Source organism: Sorghum bicolor, chromosome 9, assembly GCF_000003195.3.
Source record: "Sorghum bicolor cultivar BTx623 chromosome 9, Sorghum_bicolor_NCBIv3, whole genome shotgun sequence".
NCBI classification, from domain to species: Eukaryota; Viridiplantae; Streptophyta; class Magnoliopsida; order Poales; family Poaceae; genus Sorghum; species Sorghum bicolor.
The window spans coordinates 41312176-41333973 of NC_012878.2; the positions used below are offsets into that span (position 1 = coordinate 41312176).

Genomic DNA, 21798 nt, shown 5'->3' on the forward strand with positions numbered 1-21798 from the left:
AACAACCATTAGACATTCGATAAAAGGACTTGATATGAAGTAACTTCACCACAAAAGAAAACCTTGTACAAGGACCACCAGGGTGCAATTCTTGCTTCATCTCTTCCAATAGAATTGCAAATATAGACTTTTTCCCATTACCTTCCTCTTCAGCGGTGTACAACTCCTCTACAATAGCATGAATTCCATCATCTGGGTCATCTTCTTCATCCACATTCATGGCAAAATCCTCATTGACACTAGTATGTTCATCAACATGGTCATCATTTTTAGCTCGCTGGATGGGCACCTCGTCGGCGCTGGGCCCCTCATCGGCGCTCGCTGGACCACGTTCGCAGATGCGCCCACGAATGCTCGCGTGCGGTGGAAACAAGTCTGGACTGGGCGAGCTAAGTCCACGAGTCCTATGTGCCTTAGCTATTCATCTTCGAATAAATATAATTGTATACGCTAACTAGGCAAAACTACTTGCCTAGCTCAGCGGTAAGTCACTTCCTCAGGTTGTAGGAGCGCTCAGGTTCGAGTCCTCCTTGCAACGAAAATTTTTTTAAATGGCAATTTTCTCAGGTTCGAGTCCTCCCTGCAACGAAATTTTTTTTAAATGGCAATTTTCTAGGATTGTGGCGCCTGGGAGGGACCTGCAACGAAAATTTTTTTAAATGGCAATTTTCTGGGATTGTGGCGCCTGGGAGGGAGCTAGCTCAACAGTGGGCTGGCATATTGGGCTGAGAGCGCACGGGTGGGTGCGTGGCCCAAATCAAAAGCAGCAGAAATCAAATCAGGCTGAGAAAAAATTAGGAAAAAACAAAAAAAAACTACCCAATGATAATTAGACATGCCAACATGGACAAGAGTACTTTAAATATTTCTAAAAATATTTTTTCACACCCAACCTATGTCAATTGTTTTTGACATTTATAAATTAGGCCTCATGACATAGTGAATATTATCATAGTATGGAATTAGAATAGTTCTATGACATTTATTATGACATCAACTTTTTTATGTCACTAGGTCAAAATGCCTATTACAGAATGTCGTAATTTGGATGATATAATGACATCACGGTCTATTGTCATACTAAATATGTCAAAAAAATCATGCATTTCTTGTAGTGAAAACATAAAATATTTATTAGGTTTCTAAAGTTATTCATCTTTTTATCTTGTCACTAGTATAGTGCCAGTGCGTTGCTACGGTTTTATTTTAGAGACATATTTAATAAAAATAACTATTTTCAAGGAAACAACAATATTTTTTCATAGTTTATAGTCTCAGACAATTGCACATGATAATTAATATAATCCGAAATACACTGCGGTAGTATTTTATCACAAAAATAGAGTACAATAAGACAATTAAGAGAGAATCCAATTCATTCTATTATTTTTAGTATATTACAGAAACTTGTCATGTACATTCACCGTTCAAAGAATGTGTATTATAGAAGACCAATGTTGTCTTCTTGCTTCAGGTGATGTCCAGACATCGCAAGCTTCTGGACCATTTAGGCATCCCAAATCCCAAACACTATCAGTACTATTAGTGAAAACAAAATGAAGTCGAATTAAGAACGACAAGCTTAGAAGCTTAGACAAAAAGTAGGCTTCTAAACAATAATTATATCAACATAGGTTGCGTAAGTCACAGTTTAGTGAGTAAGAATAGAAATTAAGGCAGTGTGATTTGTCAAAGATCCTCGTTAAATTCATAGTTTACAATGGTAAGTATATCCAGTCATGCCAAGACAAATAGCTCATCAATAAAACACTAATGTAGATATGGAGTCAGTTCCAAGCATCAAAATCAAAATTGAAGCTGAGTAAAAAAACTATTCATGGAGTAAAACAGTAAAGCCTTATTAGCTATAAATTAAAAAATATATGTTTCTAGACCTAGAAAAACATAATTCAAAATTTTTAAAATTTAAATGCGAAATAGTTTTTAGCTTCAACAATTATTTACTTAAAATGAAAAGAAGACAAAGTATAAAATCACTGCATACCATGTATTTGTAATTGGCGTTCAGTCTTGCTCCACGTTTCTCTTGCCTGCATCTAGAAGAGTGATTCCTACCTTCTCACTTGATAGCCATTTGTATCCCATAGGTGCTCTACTTATGGCTGCTACCATTTCAGACAACTGGGGGCTCTACACCTTGAATGGAATTCCATTAGCACACACGCACTGCGTAATGGGTGCTGGTTTTGGTGAAGATGAACCCCTTTTTTCATCTGTACAAAATAGTTGATAATAAACTCACAAGTGAGAACATGGAGAATTAAACTTATGAAAACACATGCATCAGAATTCATGCTTCCACTGAACAACTCAGAGTAACACAATGAAAACATCTGTCTGTTTTCTGAACTGCAATAGTAAAATAAATAGTGAGACCTTAAGCCGCGACCACTTAAATGAGTTTCTTTCCGCACCGGCCTTTCATGCTGCCTGAAAAGGGGAGAAATTTTTTGTTTCTCTGTTCAAACACAATAAACTCACTTATTATTTTTGTTTCTCTGAATTGGAAACCAAAGAACTAACATAAGTTTTTATTTTTGTTTCTTTCTTTGTTAAGAACATCATTAGTTTACCAGGTATAAATAGGTTTAAAATAACTTATTATTTCACTACAATGGTATTTTGTTTGGGAACTATTCTATCCAAACGTAGACAATTTCTTCAGTTGATCTCTCCTAATTTCCAACCATTCATGAGCTGACAAAACTTAAATTTCATCAAAGACAAAAAAAACACATGCCTTGCAACATGAAAAACATTTCACAAATAATAACTATCTATAGTTGATCTATCCCAATTTCCATCCATTTATGTGCTACTGCCATAGGTGTACCTTGAACTGGTCAATGTCGACACCGTCTTGTTGAAGATCAACTCATGGAAACACAAGAATATCAGGTTATGTATTCTACAAGGATTAAGGAGAGTTAGTGTCCAAGGTTCATGCACGCTACAGCTACTTGGGAACCATGGAGATAAAGGAATACCTCAATTAAGCAGGCTGCATCATTCTGATGATCACCCTAATTGGCATCTCCATCACCGAGGTAATCTTCTACATAGCTGTATTTATGGCTACAAAAAAAACCCAAATACAGAACTTTGAGCTGTCAAGTGAAATTCATAGCACATTCAGAAGAGCAAGTGAAATTCATAGCACATTCATCAAAAGGAGAAAACCAGAAAAAGTTCCTAGAAACTTAGATTGCATCCTACAAACAGCAGAGCAACATTGCATACATCGTTAGATCGAAATACCTAAGAAGGGTGCGAACCAAGAGGGGAAAGAGTAAAGATGGAATGTGTAGGTGATAGCTATTACCATTGAGGAAATTCCAGTGGACGGGGCGGACAGTGGTAACTTCCTCGTAGTCTATCGGACGAAGTCAACCTTGGTCCAGAGGTGGCAGTCGAAGCCATCGACGTGCTCGCCGCCGAAATTTAATTTAAATTTATTTTACCATGTTCTCTTTTCCTCGAGCTAGTTTTCGCACAGGAAAAAGGAACTACATTTGCAAATGCAAATAATGTGTTACAGAGATCAATCCTATGCAATAAAAATAAATATTTCTTACTTCAGAAATGGTATTGACATATTGGAAAATAACTTTCATTGTGCTTGTCAACACATACCTTGGAGGCAAATGATATAGCTCATTAGAAGGTAGGAAACTGTGATTTATATAAAAGGTATTATAGCTCTAACAATGGACAAAATAGGAATAATGATACACTTACATGCTTGTCAAAAGCGTAAGTGATTTATATGAAGGAAAAAGCGTAAGTGATTTATATGAAGGAAACTCCTAATACAAGAAAGCCTATATGCAATTTTGTAACCAGTCAAACTCACATAGACAGTAGAATTGCATTTTTGTTCCTATCACTCAATGTTTTCTGATCGGCTTATCGTTTCTAATCGGTCTGGCACCGATCAGGACGATCAGGACGATTAATCAACGATCAGGACGATTAATCGACTCCTGATCGGTCTAATCATCCATATAATCGTTCAACATATAGTAGGACTATATAAGTATATATATCATATATGTATGGTATATATACCATATACTATATATTTATATACTACACATCAAGCATCAAGACTATATTTCTAGTTTGTTGGCTACTTACCTGTGAGATCTGACTCCATGTTCTTATCCCAGCCTCCATATGGTTGCTGATTTTCTGCAGGAATAATAGATAACTTGAATAAGTAGTAAGTCGATGTAAAAGAATAGTGTCACAAACTGACTGCATTATACCAGCACATACTCAATCTAGATCCAGAAAAGTAGCAATTAAGAAAACTAGCATAGTCCACAACACAACAACTTAATACAGTACTAAATAATTAAACACTGCAAATAATATTCAGAGTTTTTAAGATAACACAAGCTGCCATTCAATCAACATTCAACGGCCATCTAAATCTAAATAAGCAAATCATCATCCAAATTGAAGCTGCCTCCTCCATCTCCACCCGAGTCTCCATCCACCTCCATTCCTATTTCAGCATCAGATGCATCTGGTTGAACTTGTGCTTCATGGTCATCATCTTCATCATCAATGATATCTGGAGTTGCAGCTGCAGCGGCAGTAGTCCTTGGACGTTTCCTGGTATACATCTGGCTGACAGAGGCAGCTGCACGAGTAGCAGCAGCCCTAGGCAAGTTGCGGCCTTGTAGATTCTCAGATGCACTAATAGCTTCATCAACAGCAGCCCAAGTCGATTCCTCACAATTCTCATCCACCCATTCATTATCCTACTGAAACTCATCTAGCATGAGAGGGTTGCTCTTACGTCCTTTACAACCAAGCTCTCTGATTTTTTGAAACCTGTTTGACATCTTTTTGTTGTAACTAACATAGACTAATTTATTTAATCTCTTGTGCTCTAATCTGTTCCTCTTTTTGGTGTGGAATTGCATAAAAAATAATGAACAACACATTGGTTTGCAAGCAATATCGTAAATATGTAACTGATTTTACTTCAAACTAGCAATGGTACTTACATGGGAAAAAAACACTCCAATTACGCTCACAACCTGATGCTGAGCAGCAAAGACTAATAATTTTCTTTGCTAGACTTTGGAGCTCAAATGTGCAGCCACCATAGGAATTCCACCAGCGAACTAAAACATAATTACCTACTAACCAGGTCATAACAAAACAAATATTTGGAAGGATTGAAGGTTTTAAAATATCCAAAACTTACTAGGGTTGTTTTTGTCTCTGTCCCTTATTGCTCACCTTCAGAGGAGGAGCTCATCTTCGTGCTCCCTTGGACCTACAGCCTCCAGGTGGGGTAGAGACTATAGAGTAGGTGACCTTGCAGTTGTAGCAGAAGGAGCCAAAGGGGAGGAAGAAGCAGGCAGCAGGGAGAGGGAGGAGGAAGCAAGCAGCAAGCAACAAGCAGCAACGGGCTGCTTGGATTGGAGCTGGAAGGGGGAGGAAGAAGCAAGCAGCAGGGAAGAGGGAGGAAGCAGCACGAACAGCAACTCAGTAGCTGACGGCTGATGGAGTGGGAGAGCTCAGCAGCAGCTCAGTGAGAAGAGAGTGGGGGTGAAGTTATAAGGGAAACCCTAATGGGCCTGGCCCAATTAAATATATCTCAGGCCAAAAGCAGCCCATGTGCCAGCCAGTCAATTCTGATCGAGTAGGAGCCTGATCGGACGATTAATCGCGATTAATCGATGATTAATCGGACGATCAGGTTTCTGATCGCTCTAATCGAATCGGAGGCCCTAATCGAGTGCTATGAACCGATAAGGACGATTAATCGCGATTAATAGCGATTAATCGGACGATCAGAAAACATTGCTATCACTTGGTACATAAACTATTCAAAGCAGGTTAATTGACACATATTAGAAGAAGATGATGATTACTGAAGATGCGGGCATACCATGCAGCATGCACATATCAGACCATGGCAGACCCTCTTGTTTGTAACTCTCAGCATTTTGGAGTTGCAGCAGTGCTTGTACTGCAGCATTTCCGTGGCCATCAATCATAGGAACTCTACTGGCCAAGCAAAGACTGAAACACCAAATAAGAAATAGAGATCAGTAATACAGGGTAAAAACTTGGTAAAAACACATGATAAAAACACAGGTGATAGCTATTACCAATGAAGAAATTCCAGTGGACGGGGCGGACAGTGGCGACTTCCTCGTAGTCTACTGGACGAAGTCAACTTTGGTCCACAGGTGGCAGTCGAAGCCATCGATGTGCTCGCCGCCGAGGTAGACGACACCAGCAGCAATCTAGTTGGGAGGCAAGAGCCCCACAGGGAACAACATGGTGCTGCAAGATCTAGAGTCGAAGTAGTAGGAGCTGTTGGCTTGGCGTGGTGGGCTAGGCTAGTGCCACCAGCCAAAACCCTAGCCGTCCGCTGAACTGCATGCCAGAAGGAGATGGAGGTCCTCACCGAGGATGGAGAGAGGAGCGCGATGCCGGCCGGAGTCAAAGATGGAGGTGCCGACCGGAGAGGGATGTACCAGGTGGAGAGGTAGGTGCCGCTGAAGGCCTACTCGCGAGTTGCGACTGAAGAGGAGACCGTGGATGGGGAAGAGGACTGGGGGAAAGGAGTCGCTCCCACCCATACTCAGTGGACGGAACTCACCTTGGTCGACGCCAATCCGGTGCCATGGCCTCGTCTGCCATCACCATCGGGGTAGGGGCGTCCCTAGATCTGGCCGACGCCGCATCCTTGGTGGGGCAGTGGAGGAGGGGGTCACACGGTGCGATGGGGAAGGGAGGGGAGAGGAGTCAGATGGGAGGGGAGTGGAGGAGTCAGGCGTCAGGGTCGGGGGAGAGGGAGAGCCGCGCATGGGGTGGCTGGGCTGGGCGGCGTGCCCTGGTGCCGGCGTCCCCGGCTGGGCGTGTGATGGCGGCGGCTGGGCGCTTCCCTGGAGACGGCGCGCTCGCGTGCCGTGGCATCCTAGCGGCGACGCTCGCGCTCCTGGCGGCGGCGCTCGCAGGCTGGGGCGTCCTGGCGGCGTCGGTTAGGAGGGGATGCGCGTCCTGGCAGGTGTCGAGGCGCGTGGGAGGTGTCCCGTCATGTTCTGGCAGGTGTCGAGGCTCAGTGAGGGGATGCACGTGGGAGGGAGTCGAGGCAGAGGAATCAAGGCGCAACTTCACGGGTACCGGTGCGTGGAGGGGTGAGAGCGGGCCCGACCAAGGGTGGAAGGGTGAGTGATGAGTTTGATCCGAGCGTTGCTGGCCGTTGGATGTGAGTAAATGTGAGGAAGATGATTTAGAGTTAATCTCCTCTCTTAATTTTGAAAATTAGACATTGTTGTGTGCAATTAGTTAGGTGTACTTAGATTAGGCAATGATTGTGTGGGGTAGTTTTCTGTGTGGCTTTAGGAAAGTTTAAAGTGTTGCAATATATAGTAGTGGAGATAACACACTAGGAATAGATAGATGAGTAAGTAAGAGATACTTAGCTCGGTATATGGGGGTTGCTCTCCCTCAAGCTAGATGTTGACATAGTCTGCTGAGGTTGCTGATAGGCAGTGAAGACGTATTGATCCTCCTGGAGCATCGTAGGTACTTGCTGTCAGAAACAACTCTTGCCTGATGTGGATAGTACTCTGACAGGGGACAAGACATCCTTCTGCCTATTAATTCTTCTTGATCCTTAAAGCCTATGAAGCTAAAATAGAAACAAAGTTTGTGGAACGGATTAAGCATTAGTAATAATCCTCTAAGCTTTGGAAGTCTAGAACTTTCTTATACCCATTTATCTTGTAGTAGGATCAAAATATTTTTATACTTTTCATATTTATGGTATGCAGACAGGGAAATAAATATACTAAAACTTATTTTTGTGCCTCCACAGTAAATAAGTGTGTGAGTTGTAATCACACATTAAATACATTGGGCTTAGCAATTTTCTAGATGCAAAGCAAAACATATTTTATTTCTAATGCAGTAATGAAAATAAAGATGCAACTAATAATGCAATTAAGAGAAGTAAATATGCATAAAGGAGAATGCAGATAAATACCAAGTTACCTCTTGGCGCGATGTTCGGTGATTTTATGTCCTCTGAATAGGACCTTCTTGTTCGCTCACTGATTGAGAGGCGCATCGGATGGTGCCACAAATGTTGTGTCTTGTGCAGGATTTAATTCTGAATTTACCTTAGGCTTCCATACCTGCTCTTTAGGTGATGGTGACTTGGAGGAGAGAGTATCTGGGATCACTATCTCTTCTTATACTGGTACTTCCTCCTTGACAGTGTTTTCATCAGGGTATCGATCTTTGAATCTTGAAACCTCTCCTTCATAGTCATCCCATCCATCTACAACATTCTTCTTCTTCTGGTGGCGGGTGCATCGCCTTCTTCTTGACCTATTCTTCTTGGGATTTTCCTCAATTGTATAATCGCTACTGAAATGCAGGCGTACCTTCTCTAAGGGGAATTGGAAATGGACCTCCCTAGTTCTAATGTATATAATGGACTTGGTAGTGTTGAGGAACGGTCTTTCTAGGATGATGGGTAGAACACATTCTTCTCCCATGTCGACAACCAAGAAGTCAATGGGGACGTAGTGGTCTTCAATCTGGATAGGGACGTTTTTGGCTATCCCATCCACGAAGCAAAAGGACTGGTTCGCCAACTATAGCTGCGTATAGGTGGGTTCCATATGCATAGTACCATATAGAAATTCATATGTTACCTTGGCCATGATGTTGACGCCTGATCCGATGTCAGAGACAGTGTTATAGAAGTAGCATCTGTTAATGGAGCATAGAATGGTCGGGACACCTGGATCGTCCTTCTTGATTAGATGTGGAGACTTGAGCAGGTGGTCATACTCCATACAGATTACAGTGACCATTTATACTATCTCAGTCTTCTGGGCCTTTTGTTTGCCCTTGTTCTTAGTCTTGGCCTTGTTCTGGGTGTTACTCTTGTTTCTAACGTCGACTGTCTCCTTCTGAGCAAGGGTTGACAATGTATTGTTCTTGAAAGAAAAGGCTTCCTTGTTGCCCTTGATGTTGAAAGTGATCTTGGCATTGCTAGCGTAGATGTTAGCTCTAGCAGTGTTCAATAATGGTCATCCCAAAATGATAGGCGACCTCTCATCGGTGCCTGTGTTAACAACTGTGAAGTCTATAGGTACATACGAGTTTCCTACTCGCACGCAAATCTCTTCCATGATTCCCATGGGGTAACAGAGTGACTGATCTGCAAGCTGCAAACACATGGTTGTACGTGATAAATTGTTGGGAATATGCCCTAGAGGTAATCATAGAGATGATGATATTACGATTGTATCCATGACATATATTACGAGTTCAGTGAATATCCATTATAGACAAACTTGTATTGATTAACAATTATGTGAATTGTTTGTGAAACTCTTTTACTTGTATGGTTATTCTAAAAGTTGTCCTTGATTAGAGTTCATGTAAGGATACACATGAACATTAGATTAGCACATGTATTGGTTGATGACTTTGTTTCACAAGTCATAAACATAGAGATATCAAACTAATAATGTGGGCACATGTATGACATGGGGCTGGACAAACCCAACATGAGATGTTCTTATAATCTCTTTATACATCATGTACATTGTTGGGTATTCTTAACATCATTACCAAAAGTAGACTAAGTTCTCTAAATCTAGTAACGGTGCCAAAAATGCCAAACCTATCCCTCACACCACTTAAGCCAAGTTGTCATCCCCAGCATGATATAAGAGACGTGGTATTGAAATATGCAATTGCTCTTCTAAATAAATAATGAATGGGATCTGCAAGCGCACAGATTAATACCGATGCAGCATTTTAACCGGGAAGTATTCCAGGTATCGTTATTTATATTTTTACCACTGGGAAGGGATTAACAATCATCAATATTGATTACAGAATAGAATATGAGATTGAGCATCTATCATTGCATGTATAATTGAGAACATTTATCTAACTCTTCATACAGGGATAAGTGTCACATAAAAGATATATGAAATAATAATAGTGACAAAGATAACTAATCTGATCTAGCCACATAATAAATATGATAAGCACCTCAATTAGATACTCTAGAAAGTCATTAGCATGGTATTAGAACGAACTACAAGAATATTCCCTAAGTTATTCTCAACTATATAGTCTAGCATATCATAGTTAGTGCAAGCATACTTAGCAATCATTGCGAGACAAGACTACGCCCATGCATAGTGATATTAGCAAGGAATATGAGAAACATAGCAATCACTCCCCTGTAATAATGTTGCTCTGCCAGCCCAATACACGAGAGGGGGACTATATAAGAATCAATGAAGCTGTCACTATCACGAACTACCCCACGATCTGGCATATTGGGTACAATCGCAGATAAATACGGTATAAGCACCACGCCTACACAATATCTATCATTTACCCATGGATCCGATGGATAAATGCTATACGATCCTAAGCATGTATATAGATCCAATCTAACTAAGCCAAGTACATAACTATGATAAACTAAGAACAATATAATCTTGAATATAAGCAAGTAGAGCAAAGTCATAAGCAATATATTGAAGTAGAACAAAGTCATATTCATAATATTGAAGAACAAAGATAATTAGAAAGCAATTAGAAGCACAATTAGAGAATTACCAAGAATCCTCTTGACAGATCTGGAAACCAATCGAAGATTGACTCCTTCTAGTTCTAATCCTATGTAGCTATGCTAATCTAGATATCTAATTGATGTGGTGGCTCTAATCTTAATCAGAGGCTTCTTCTCCCTTGAAGAACAATGAATTAGGGTTGAGAGGCTCTCTCCTCCAGGGGCCAGGGGGTCTGGTTTTATAGTCCCTTCAAGTGAATATGGGCCATTGGATCAAACCTACATAGATTGTATGGTTTAGATTCATCCTTTTGGTCGGTGGAGATCTCCCGCGAAGCAGAGTCCTGATTGGACTCAGGGAGGGGGCGGGCGCCTAGGGTAGGAGGTCGGGCGCCCTGCCTCTGGCCCCGTTTCGCCTCCGCTTCGGTCTCGTGGCTTCTGGAGTCTTCTAGATGTAAGATAATTGCGCGGCACGTTAATATCTCTATGTAATCCCGACGTGTGGGCCTTTCTTTCGTATTTCCTGATAACCCCCTGCAGAAATAGACAAACACCAAAACTCGTGGAATTCTGTCAGATAAAACCCTAAGTCTAGATGTTGATTTCATTTGGATCCTTTTCTTTATTTATTTGATAATTAAATTTGATACTTAAGGACCGTGAACAAACTCCCCCAAGCTTACCTCTTGCTCGTCCCTGAGCAAGGATAGACTCAGCTATGGATCATAAGTTGTTGTAATATTTTTAAAATTTGACGGTACACATGCTTTTTAAATAAGATCTTATCTCTGAGTTAGAGTAAACTGTCAAGACTTAAAACTTACTTACTTTACCTTCCACCATGGGACTTGTAACCGTCACTTCTGTCTTGAGTAGTTAAAAGATAGAACAGTCTAGCCAAGTGCCATGTCTCTTATTCTTGATCAGCTATAGCTCTGGTGTTTTTGCAAATTTTCAAATAAAACTCAGAGATTCCTTGTATGATTCTCTCAGATCTCTCTTTTGTGGTATTTCTGGATCCTTACCAAGGCAGTGATGGTATATGTCTTCTCTCAAAGTATGTAGTATTTGTGGTATAAGGCATAGTGACATTGTCTTCTCTCTCACCCTACTCTACTAAGGCTTTAATATCTGGAGCTCATAGGTGGGAGATAAAATATACATACTTACAAGACATTTATTGCATAGTCAAACCATGGATCCAAAGAAACAAGCCAATAAGCCAAATCAAGATGTGCATGTGTGGCGAATGAATGGTGTATGGTGATAATGGTGATAACAATGGTGGAAGTCTAATTCTACTTTTGCTCTTTGAGGGGATACAAACCTTCCTTGCTTTTTGAAATTTTATGAGGAGAATGAGATGCTCTTCTTTTTCTTTTCTCTCAGGTGGGTATCTTGTACCCCTAATTCTACTGTCGGACACTTGTCCATTTTTACCTCTCGTCTCACTTTTTCTTTTCTTTCGAGGTTCCGAGCACTTGCTCCTTTTTATTTCCTCGTTTTTTAGAGCACTCATCTCTTAAGATAATATAGCAAGTGGTAGTAACAAGATAACTTGAGTATTTATTTCACCAGGCAAAACAAAAATATTTTTGGCTATTCTCTCCCGGATTAGGAGTAGAATATTTTTAGGTGGTTCTGGAGATGGAAATGGATGGATATATGTGGATGGTACTTCCGGAGTAGAAGTAGCATATATGAGTGAACGTGCAAGTGAATCTTGATTTAACCACATGACAAGCTCCTAAGGGTCTACACAACTTGACCACACTCAATGCTCATAAGTAGTAAATAGTAAATATATGGCTCAAAGTCTAGCAAGCATGTATATATGGCTGTGGTAGGAATTTAAAATCTCATCATACAGGAACTCATCATGCAACATTTTAAAGATTTTCAAAGATAAAATTCTCTAGAATTCTAGCATCTCTAGGAACAGATAAACAACAGCTCAACCTTCCCATATCGTATCCGTTAACAACTTAGACTTCAGATCAAGTTTTCATCCCACAAGTTTAGGTCTAGAGCAAGCTTTAAATAATAACAGTTATATCTAAACTTGAGAGAGAACTTAAAATGTTCAAATTATGCAGAGCAACTATTCATCATATCCATGCTTAAGTTTTATTTAGATACAGATTAGCATAGCCACTTTATTTATTTATTAAACACACTAAGCAAAAGATATATATAAGCTTAAAATCTTTATTTGGTTTTTCATAGTTTATGTATTTTAATATTCTAATATAATATAAGTATAAAAATAGATAGAAATACTTATCGAGATAAATGGGGGTGCTCTCCCCCAAGCTGAATTTTGACGTAATTTCTCTTGATGTAGCTAGCAGGTGGCAGAGGTTTATTTGAAAGTCAGCAGCATTCTGATAGCGATTAGAATGTCCTCCGTCTGCTAGTCTTCTTGATTCTTAAATTCTATGGAGTTCAAATAGACAACAAAGCTTGTGGAACTGATTAAGTATTAGCATAAATATCTAGCCTTTATCATGTTGAGACTCCTTAATAATTATTACTCCCTGTTTTTATATTTTTATTTTATAAAGCAGAAAAATATTTATTCTATTTTTATGCCACCACAGTGAATGTACTTATGGGTTTTATGCCACTCGTATACTCACACGGGGCTTACTGTTTTTCACATTTTTATTTTCTTTTATTTTTAAGGTAGTATGAATATGATTAATTAAATAAACTATTTAAAAATAATTGAAAGGGAAAGGATAACTACCAAGTTTACCTCTTGGCAAGGCGTTCGATGTTTCTAAGTCCTCCGAACGGGACTCTCCATTTTTTTCAATCGTCCTGAGGTTCGTTGGGTGGCGTAGTCGGTACTTCCGGTGGCGCCTCCTCTTCATGTATAGTTATCTTCATTTTCCACACCTGACTCGGTGCTTCAGTCTCCTCTGGATAATTCTGTTTAAACTCTACGTCTTCTGACCTTATCACTTCTCCTTGGTAGTCTGCCCATCCGTCCTTGTTGATCTGCCTCCTCTGGTTACGGTTGCGTCTTTTCCTTACCTGCTTAGATTCTTCAATGATATAGTTAGGGTCAGTAAAATAACGGTATACCTTCTCTGAGGGGAAGTGCATATGGACTTCTCCGGTTCCAATGTAGATAATTGCTTTAACAGTGCTGAGGAACGGTCTTCCAAGGATGATGGGTGGATCATACTCATCTTCTCCCATGTCAATAACCTGAAAGTCTGTGTAGACAAAGTGATCGTCTATTTTGACTGGGACATCAGTTACTATTCCTTTAACTTCTCGAAATGTCTGATCTGCCATCTGGAGCTGAATGTATGTTGGTCTTAGTGGCATGGTTCCAAACAAGAGCCGATAGGTGACTGCGGCCATTATGTTGACGCCCGATCCGGTGTCACAAGTTGCCTTGTAGAAGTTGTATCCATTGATGGAGCAGTAGATGCTTGGCATTCCTGGGTCGTCCTTCTTGGTCAAAAGCGGTGACTTAAGTTGATGATCTTGGCTTCCATGAATTACAGTGACCATCTTAGCTGACTCGGTCCACACTTGCTTGTTCCTGTTCCTTCTGTTGGTCCTCTTCCTTGATTGACGTCTGGATTGATCTGGAATTTGTGTAGTCTTGTTCTTGAAGAAAAATGTCTCCTTCTTCCCTTTGACGTAGAAACTGATCTTGGCAGCACTAGTGTAGATGATAGCTCCCGTGGTATTCAAGAATGGCCTCCCTAAGATGATAGGTGCTCTCTCATCATTTCCGGTCTCTACCACTATGAAGTCTGCTAGAGCATATAAGGTACCAACTCGGACACAAAGGTTCTTCAATATTCCCTTTGGAAAAGTTATTGTCTAATCTGCAAATTGCAAACACATGGTTGTTTCTAATAAAGGATATGTAAAGAACTTTTCATAGAGTACCCTGGGTATAATGTTGACACTGGAGCCAAAGTTGCAGAGTGCTTCTGGAACGTCCACCATACCGATGAAGATCGGGATGACGGGGCGTCCTGGATCGCCTCTCTTGACCGGCAGAAGGTCAGTAGAGAATTCAGTGACGGGGTTACTCCAATTATTACCTGCATCAAACATGTCTACAAGATTTACAGATTCTAATCCTTCCGGTTGTGATGGTATACCGGGGTTAGTAGTAGGAACAGCAGCAGCTATTTGATTTAACTGAGATTCAATCATTTTATTAAAGCTAATTTGATTCTTGATGGCAGTAGAGAAATTATCCATTCTATTATTTATATTTTCTAGCATTTTATCATTAGATGCCAATTTCTTAGATAGATTATACATTAGCTTTCCTTGATTAGACACTAACTCTCTCAGAGGTGGAAAATTATTATTATTGTTGTAAGAATTGTTACCTTGATAATTACCTGAGTAGTTAGGTCTCTGTTGATTCCAACCTTGATTTTGTTGAGGACGGTTGTAGTAGTAGTAGTTGTTGTTGTTGATGTAGTTCACATCCTCAAGCATCTCAGGGCAGTGGTTGCCTAAGTGTCCAGTGTCTCCACACTCCTCACAAGTCATGTGAGAGTCGTAGATGTGCATAACTTCTTTGTTGTCTCCAGCTCTATCGTCGAGCTTCTTCATGAGCAGGTCTAGCTTTGCAGATAGCATATCTACCTCCTTCAGCTGATGCATACCTCCACCTCTCTTGCGTGTCTGGGTCCTCTCTTCATTCCAGCTTTGATTGGACGCCATCTTCTCCACAAGAGCTGTGGCTTGTGGTATAGTAAGTGATAAGAATGCTCCTCTAGCTGCAGCATCCATGGTTTCTCGGGCACTGTTGCCGAGTCCATGATAAAATGTCTGCATCAATAGCCAACTTTCCATTCCATGATGGGGATATTCTAGGATGTAGTCTTGAAAGCGCTCCCATGCTTCTAGAACAGATTCATCATTTTGTTGCTGAAAACTTGTAATCTTCCCACGGAGAGCATTGGTCTTGCCCATGGGAAATTTTTGCCAGGAAGTTTGTTGAGCAGAGTGCCCACGTAATATTCTTCTCCTTTGTAGCGTAGAACCACTGCTTCGCTCTTCCTAACAGTGAGAATGGGAAGAGGCAAAGTAGTATAGCATCTTTGGAAACTCCTGCTATGGAGAATGTGTTGCAAATCTCCAGGAAGTGTTGTAAATGAGCACTAGCATCTTCGTGTGCCTTCCCACAGAACTGGTTGGATTGCACCATGTTGATAAGTCCAGGCTTGAGCTCAAAGTTGCCGTCGATCTCTGCAGCAGGTCCAGTGCGGATGTTGTCCGTAGTGGGAGCTGAGAACTCGCGTATTGATTTGTTCGCCATGGCTTCGAACTCTGAAGACAAGTTCCGGTGATCTTCTTGATTGGATGAAGCTTCTTGCTGAAGTGTTGATGATCTCTTCTTGAGCTTGGCTCTCGTCTTCTTGAATAATGCTTCGGGATTGTCAACAAAATTTCCTGGAAGATGTCTTCTATTCATACATCCCCCTGCATAAGATAAAATAGAAAAATATCTGGGTAATAAATTTGATAAGTCATTAGCATGGTATTAGAACGAACTACAAGAATATTCCCTAAGTTATTCTCAACTATATAGTCTAGCATATCATAGTTAGTGCAAGCATACTTAGCAATCATTGCGAGACAAGACTACGCCCATGCATAGTGATATTAGCAAGGAATATGAGAAACATAGCAATCACTCTCCTGTAATAATGTTGCTCTGCCAGCCCAATACACGAGAGGGGGACTATATAAGAATCAATGAAGCTGTCACTATCACGAACTACCCCACGATCTGGCATATTGGGTACAATCGCAGATAAATACGGTATAAGCACCACGCCTACACAATATCTATCATCTACCCATGGATCCGATGGATAAATGCTATACGATCCTAAGCATGTATATAGATCCAATCTAACTAAGCCAAGTACATAACTATGATAAACTAAGAACAATATAATCTTGAATATAAGCAAGTAGAGCAAAGTCATAAGCAATATATTGAAGTAGAACAAAGTCATATTCATAATATTGAAGAACAAAGATAATTAGAAAGCAATTAGAAGCACAATTAGAGAATTACCAAGAATCCTCTTGACAGATCCGGAAACCAATCGAAGATTGACTCCTTCTAGTTCTAATCCTCCGCTTGCTCGCTTAGGAGCTTCTTCAGCTTGCTTCTTATCCAACGGCGAGGGAAAGCAAGGAAAGATAGCAGTTAAGGAATATCGGAGATACTTTCTCGGACAAGAGCGAAGGTCTTTTGCATATTCTCAGAAGAACACTCTGGCGTGCTGAGGCTGGTAGGACAGGCTTATCCCTTTACCTTGCTACGGTTACTTTTTCCTTACTACGCTTACTTTCTTATCAAAAATGGAATACGGCGACAAGATGTTATCCAAAGATAGGGGAGAATGCCTAGTTTCTATAACAGTACCTGCATCCTGCCTTTTAGCTTATCCGTGGACCAGTGCTCTTTCTTTATCGAGAGAAGGGGGGAACTTTATCACATCGAGGGTGGAGCGGTTGAAGAACCATCCATGTCGAACTTCTCTTTCGGCCATTGAGCAAGAGCAAGTATTCAAGCAGGAGTAGAAAGCTTCGATGCATTGGAAGTTCGTTCTTCTACCTGCGAGTTCTGTTACAGCAATTGGGAGTACCCTTTTCACCGCAAGTTCTCTTTCACCTCTTTCAGACTCTTTGCAATGTTTAGTGCGGGGAACTCTACACTATTGTACTCAGATGCTATTCCTTTATCGTCAGAGATGTGGTCAAGTTGTCCTCGTAACTGACCCGGGTTGAAGAGAAAGAGTTGTTTATTTCCTTACGGTTTATTCCCGAGAAAAGTGATCTAATTCCTTTCCGATATCTGGATTGGCCTACCTACCTAACGGGCCTACCTATATAGCATAGTCAGTAGTGCATATTCACTATTTAGTTGGTTATCTTTGTAACGAATGGAATTTTTCCCATTGCATTTCTGACAGTGTCACGAGATGATGGGCCAGAGAAAAGTGTGATAGGAAAGGAAGGCTCTCTGCTCCATTGGGTGACGATTCAATGGTTCTATTCATCCTATTCCTAGGTCGATCCGTTAACTTGGGTTTTGTTTACCAGTTGGTTTGGTCAACTTGTGGCATAGCTGTATTGGACGCGATACGGTGAATCATAAGAGTCCCTTTTTGCTTTCCGATAGTACACCTAAGTGCAACCCCAATCCCAGATCTGTATCTGCACCTTGAGGAGGTTGCTGCATGTCTGAGACTTGAGACCTCAGATACTTGTGCTGATGTCTAGCAACCTGAGCTAGCACTGTCCCCATAGTTTGGCCATGCCCATTTATGAGCAATATTAAGAAAGAGCATGGAGTGCATCCAAGGGTGCTACAAGGCTACAACTCTTCATCGCCAACACCAGAGTTCAAAACAAAGCTGGGGAATGCCATGGTTATATGTAGCTATGCTAATCTAGATATCTAATTGATGTGGTGGCTCTAATCTTGATCAGAGGCTTCTTCTCCCTTGAAGAACAATGAATTAGGGTTGAGAGGCTCTCTCCTCCAGGGGCCAGGGGGTCTGGTTTTATAGTCCCTTCAAGTGAATATGGGCCATTGGATCAAACTGACATAGATTGTATGGTTTAGATTCATCCTTTAGGTCGGTGGAGATCTCCCGTGAAGCAGAGTCCTGATTGGACTCAGGGAGGGGGCGGGCGCCCAGGGCAGGAGGGCGGGCGCCCTGCCTCTGGCCCTGTTTCGCCTCCGCTTCGGTCTCCTGGCTTCTGGAGTCTTCTAGATGTAAGATAATTGCGCGGCACGTTAATATCTCTATGTAATCCCGACGTGTGGGCCTTTCTTCCGTATTTCCTCATAACCCCCTACAGAAATAGACAAACACCAAAACTCGTGGAATTCTGTCAGATAAAACCCTAAGTCTAGATGTTGATTTCATTTGGATCCTTTTCTTTATTTATTTGATAATTAAATTTGATACTTAAGGACCATCAACATACATTATGTCCTTAGACCTGAGATTGTCGTATGTTCTCAAGATGTGAAACGGCCTACTTAGGGACTATTAAACGCTACTCCGTTATAGGGTAGTTATAAAGGTGGTCTTTGGGTTTGTCGGGGAACATGCTGTGAGACATAGATGATCAAGATGGAACTTGCCCCTCTCTATGTGAGAGGGATATCACTGGATCACTCAAGTGATTGGATCAACAAATGCATGGCCATGCTTGAGTTAAGTGTAACCCACGAGTTGGACCAAATATCGTGTGGCAAGGGAATAACATGTATATATATGTAGTGGTTCGTCTGATATGATCTTTGCGTACGTATAGGAGTTGTCAAGCCTTGCTAGAGGCCGCTGTCAACTATTGGGCGAGTAGGAGTACTCGGCCCATGTCTATATGCACGTGAACCCATAGGGTCACACACTTAAGGGGATGGAAACCTAATTCGGGTTGGACCCAAATTAGACAAGGCTTAGGGTTTCTAATTGGGCCTTGACTTGGGGCTAATTGGAGGACGCCTATATAAGAGAGGGAGGGGGCACGGCCAGGGTGAATCCCACGCCATCACGCAGCCGCCGCCACTCACCCACACTCGCGCCTTTTGCTCCTCGCGGACCTAGCAGTTCGGAGGCGCAACGCATCCTCCCCACACGTGTGGGATACCTCGGAGGTGCTGCATCGGAGCACAAGGAAGAACTGTGGGAGAGGGATTGGTGTGGTGGACGACCACGCAACTGCACGGCACTGGTACTACGCGCACAACTATACCGAGTCGCTTCGGCTGCATCTGCGCGTCTAGTGGTAATCCCGTGATCTATAACTTGCAGTTGATCCTTGTTTATGAGGTCAAAATTTTTGTTTCCTAGCTAGCGTAGCATCCTCATAATCCTTCATAAAGGGTAATTGAAAAGTTTCTCGTATATCACCTTAGGCATGATGTTGATGCTTGCACCGAAGTCACAGATTGCCTCATCGAAGTTTGCACTTCTAATGGAGATCGGGATAACCAGTCTCCCCGGATCACCTTTCTTGGTTGGTAGAGACGAGTCCAACCATGTTCCTTTTAGAGGGTCACTCTACTAACTTCCTACATTAAAGATGTCTACAAGGTTTGCAGTTTCTACTTCTCCTAGTTGTCCAGGAATCTTACCTTGATCATTGGCGGCAGCAAAAGGAGCAAGCTATTGTAACTGAGATTCTATCATCTTATTGAAGCTAAGCTAATTCTTGATAGCATTTAAAAACTTTCGATTCTAATATTAATTGATTCTAAAGTTTTACCATTAGATGCTAGCTTCTTAGATAGGCTATCCATTAGCTTACCTTGATTAAGCACTAACTCTCTTAAAGGTGGTTGATTAGTGTATACCTTGGTAATTACCTGAGTAGTTAGGCCGCTGTTGCTGGTTCCAGCCTTGATTTTGCTGAGGACAGTAGTAGTAGTAGTTGTTGTTGTTGATTTAGTTCACGTCCTCCCTCAGCTCTGGGCAGTTGGTACCTGTATGCCTAGTTTCTCAACACTCTTCACAAGTCATGCCTGAATCATGAATGTGCATGACTTCCTTCTTCTTAGTGGCTCTTTCATCAAGCCTCTTCATTAGCGGGTCCATCTTGGCACCTAGCATGTCTACCTCCTTGAGCTGGGGCATTCCTCCACCTCTCTTGCGGGTCTGAGTTCTTTCTTCACTCCAACTTTGATTGGAGGCCATCTTTTCCACAAGAGCAGTGGCTTGAGAGATAGTAAGTGATAAGAATGCTCCTCCAGCGGTAGCATCCATGGTTTCATGAGTGCTATTGCTGAGCCCATGATAGAGTGTCTACATGAGCAACCAATTCTCCATCCCATGATGAGGACACTTGAGTATGTAGTCTTGAAAGCGCTCCTAAGCTTCTAGGACTGTCTCATCATGTTGTTGCTGAAAGCTCGATATCTTCCCACGCAGAGCATTGGTCTTGCCTGTGGGAAAGAATTTCACCAGGAAATTGGCAAAATATAGTGCCCACATAGTATTCTTCTCATTGTTGGCGTAGAACCACTACTTCGCTTTCCCCAAGAGTGAGAATGGGAAAAGGCGAAGTAGTATAGCATCTCTGGGGACGTCCTTGATACTGAAAGTACTATAGATCTCTAGAAAGTGTTGGAGATGAGCACTAGCATCTTCATGGGCCTTCCCGTAGAACTAGCTTGCTTGCACCATGTTGATTAGCGCTGGCTTGAGCTCAAATGATCCATGAATGTCCACAGCTGGCCCAGTACGGATGTTGGCCGTAGTGGGAGCTGAGAACTCACGAAGTGACTTGTCAGCCATAGCTTCAAACTTTGGTGTTAAACTTTGAGTAGGTTGATCTTCTTTCTTAGGAGGATTGGTAAGCTGAGATGTTGATGATGTTGATTGATTCCTTCTCAATTGGGCTTTCGTCTTTCTGATCAATATCTCTAGATTATCAATGAAATTATTTGGAAGATCAAACCTGTTCATACATTACCTTGCATATGATAAAAATAGACAAAAAGACAAGGGTAAAGATACATGAGTGAGATGGTTGGATGGTGCTCAATCCATGAGTGGATGCAGTGATGCTCATTATCCTTTGATGCTTTCACCTTCCCCGGCAACGACGCCAAAAATGCTTATTAACACTTCTTAACGCAATTACTAAAAATAGACTTTTAAACCTATCCCTAGTAATGACGTTAAAATTACATAACATCGCTTAAGCTAGGTTGTCATCCCTAACATGATGTAGAAGTGCTGGTATTAAATCTATATGCTTTTCTAGGAAAAAATAAATAAATAAATAAATAAATAAAGATCCACAAGCGCACAGATAATACCGATGTAGCATTTTAACTAGGAGTATTCTAGATATCGTTATTTATTTTTTTACCACTGGGAAGGGCTTGCAATGGATAATGAGTAATGAGCACTGCATGTAATCAATGGAGACCTTAACCATCTCTTTATCTATCTCTCATGCAGGGTAAGTGTCACATAAGATAAATATATGAATATGAATAATAAGTGACAAATGATAAATAAGAATTCATAGCCATAAAATAAACATGATAATCATCTCAATTAGAGTACTCTAAGTCTATAGCACTAGCATGGTATTAGGATAGTCTACAAGAATAAATCCTAGGTATTCTAACTATAATGTCAAAGCATACATTGATTAGT

General features: G+C 41.2%; 1 long non-coding RNA gene across 1 annotated transcript; it reads right to left on the bottom strand.

Annotated features, from left to right (window-relative positions):
• LOC110430589 lies at positions 1392 to 5534 on the bottom strand. The gene is made up of 7 exons (XR_002447950.1): positions 5040 to 5534; positions 3344 to 4212; positions 3009 to 3096; positions 2855 to 2929; positions 2398 to 2451; positions 2006 to 2234; positions 1392 to 1539 (listed from the first exon to the last, which is right to left on the bottom strand). It is a non-coding gene; the product is annotated as an uncharacterized LOC110430589 (long non-coding RNA).